The following is a 3638-nucleotide window of genomic DNA, read 5'->3' on the forward strand; positions in this document are numbered from 1 at the left end:
TTTGCAGTAAGTCCTGTTAAGAGTGTCTAATGACTTCAAAAGGAGCATTTGATCCAGAGTATGCTTTTTACAAACATTAATTAACATGCAGAAAATTTCAGTACAACACATGACAGTAGCATATTTTGATTTTAGGTGTTTACAACCTATACTGGCAGAATGACTGTATTTAAAAGTAAATTCACCAAATACAAAGCTTATTTTAGCTATGTGCATCCTATTTTTCCAACAAAATTAGCAGATGCTAGAAAATATCCTGAATATATTATTAAAATAATGAGAAAGTGCAAACAATAAACATTTTTCACAATGATAAAATGTAACAGACAATTTCTAGAATGTGCTCCATGGTTATAAACCCTTGGCTGCATGACATTTATAATTTATGCACTTCTAATACTGGTGATAGAGGATTTGTCGGGTACAGCTGCCAAAAGAATGAATATTACATAGCATAGTCCAGATTCCAGACTCCATTCTGCAAGCATTATTTACCTAGATAACAGAACCAGTTGTTTCAGTCTTGAAACACTTAAGTGCATAATCACTGCATTTTGCCCATATTTTTATCAGCGAATGAAGGAAGTTCTTTGACATTCCATTTACTATAAAAATTCAAATCACAGTTTCTAAACTCTACATATGGCTTTATGGGCTAGGCACTTGTAAAAATAACAATGCAAAGAGAATTTATCCAACATGATCAGTAACAAACCAGACTTTGTGATGGGAGTTGTTTGCTTTTTTTCAATAACAGTTATGGTGAAATTTTGATTTCCATTCTACTGTATAAATGGAATGTGAAATTCAAGATTTGCTCAGAATGAATACAGACACATGTGTCAAAAATAATCTGGTTTTATAAGCACGTACTATAATTTGTGCTATTTGACCACATGATTGTGTGAGAGCACTGTACAACTCATAGTCCCATTGTTCAATTCTCAAACTACTATTCTTTTGAGAACTTCATTTTTACAACTATACCCACCCACAGGAAGGACTTTCAGACATAGTTTAGTGCATAGCATTCTATGTTACAAGAAGGGAGGTGAGCTGGACCAAGACTGAATTCATGTTGTAGATTAATGGCCATAGGTCCTGTGTTCCAATGGCCACCTTTAGTGCGGTTCTTAGGCAGTTTCCTACCATTATTTAAGCAAATGCAAGTCTGGTTAACAGTCTCCATCTCAGAAAACATGATACACAAACAGATCATATATGATAACACACTAAACAAAGGTCACATAAGGTGTAGATGGTGCACATGACCTTCCTCCCTTATTTTGAATGAAATGATCCACAGTGGCTGTAAAATACTTTTATTTAGAGTCACGACCAGTTTTACATCAAGTGAAGATGCTTCCTCAGGTGATAAGAGATTCTAATTAGCAACTTATAGCAGAACGGCAACTGCCTTAGACTCACTCCCCAGCATTCACATCAAGAGTGGCTCTAAGACAGTTACCTTTCCGCTATGAGTTGCTAAATAGAATATCTAGCACCTGAGGATGTGTCTTCACTTGAGCCAAAAGTATTTTGCACCCACTGTGGATCATTACACTCAGAATGTGGAGATATGGCTGCATCTCCCAGAAATTTAAAATAACTTCCTCCCTTAGCTTGGTTATTTGACAACTGTCTGGGTATCCGCCCATAAAATTTACCGACAAATCATGAAATGGCAGACTGTACTACAAGCAAAGCACATGGTGCTGGTGGAGCAGTTAGGAAGAAGTACATAATCCACTAATGGAATCATGCCATGGTGCGTACACACACACACACACACACACACACACACACACACACATACACACACACAGAGAGAGAGGGGTGAAGCAAGGGGAAGGGGGGAGGGAAGGAGGGGGGTTTGAGGGGGGGAGAGAGGGAGGGGGGAGAGAGAGAGAGAGAGAGAGAGAGAGAGAGAGAGAGAGAGAGAGAGAGAGAGAGAGTTACTGTGCGGTGTGACAAAATTACCTCCATTTCAGTATTGAAACTGATTGTAAAGTTACTATTTCAACCAGAATGTCCTTTCATAAACATAATGCAAGACAATAAACACATCTATTATTTACAAAGATTACACACGCTGCTGATATATTAGAGAGGCTTTAACACACACATTATAAAACTGTTACGAAACTGAAATAGGATGACAATATCGTGTAACTGCCAGAATATCAAATGGTACAATGCAAATAGCACTGCCATTCATTTAGAAATAACCACCAATCGTTCATCTATTTGCTTGAAACTATACCGTTTTATGTTTCTCAGTACTGAGACATTTAGCTAATAGTGTGGGCTGTTACTACATGTAGCATAGTATATTATTTCCTAGAAAATAATGTTGTTGAACAGAATGACATGAACTCCGTTATACTTATTGTAGTATTCCACAGATGTATCATATACAATGACAAAAATTATGGTATGTGTCAATCATAAAATTTTTCTTTGTGTCAAGATGGGACGGTGTAGATGTCACTTGGGAAGTTATGGGTCTTATTATGCTGTTGAAATACTAACTCTTACAAAGTAATGATCAACTTTTTGTACACATTACAGCTACAGACTATTTATTTTTATCACAGTCAGTGAAACATTGTCATTGATTAACCTTTTAATAATAACTTACTGACAATGGTTAACTCACTAGATACTAATGGATGGTAACAGTCAGATGGTCGGAAGCCGCAACTCTGCTTCAAATCTTCAGAAAGAGTGTACACAAATGTGTCAGAAAAGTCCAGCAAGAATAACTATTCTTTAACAACAGTGAATGAGAACATTATATGACAGTTAAAATGTTTAAAGTTATACCTCTTCATACATTTTAATTCTATCAACAGTTCTTCATATTTATTAAAAACCTATAAACTCCAACAATAACAATTTGATTACTCCAATAATAAGAATTTGATTAAGTCCAAAGTTCTGTGCAGAGTTACATGTGTTTCTTAAATAACTGTGAGGACAAAATTTATTATGTTGTATTTTTTACAACAATAAAAAAAGGATAAAGATCACTAGCAAGAAGGAAAAAAAGCCCTGATTGAAATGCCATTGTGAAAATACCACACAAAATTAATATAATGAGTAACTTCTGTTAGGTACTGAATGTTCAACTGTACTGCTTAAACTGATATTTTATCTTATGTAGTTACAATTACAAATCCAAGAAACATGTCAAGCTTAAGCATATGTACTTTTCCAACAGTAATAACCCTATTTACTTAAACTGAAATGGAAAGCCAAAATGTGAAAATGAATATCTAAAACTATTGAAAAAATCACTCTGAGACTACTTTTTACTTTAATTTCATTTCCAATTAGATAAATTTGCAGTATGCATATACTGCTAATTATTTCACAGATTTTCATTTTCATAGAAGAGTATCAGATTCAGAATATCATACAATATCAAAAATGCAATTATTAATTCGTTTACCTTCAATGTTTAGTGTTTGGTGGTTAAGAGCCTAGGCCGATTATTAGACTACATGATGGTAGGACACTGAACAACTTACAGCAAAATAGAAGTTTCTTTTATAATATAGCATTTTGTTTTAAAATTCATATCCATAATACATTCAAAACTTACACAAGTGCCACTGTAGTTCATGTCTCAACAA

Source organism: Schistocerca americana, chromosome X (assembly GCF_021461395.2).
Source record: "Schistocerca americana isolate TAMUIC-IGC-003095 chromosome X, iqSchAmer2.1, whole genome shotgun sequence".
Taxonomy (NCBI): Eukaryota; Metazoa; Arthropoda; class Insecta; order Orthoptera; family Acrididae; genus Schistocerca; species Schistocerca americana.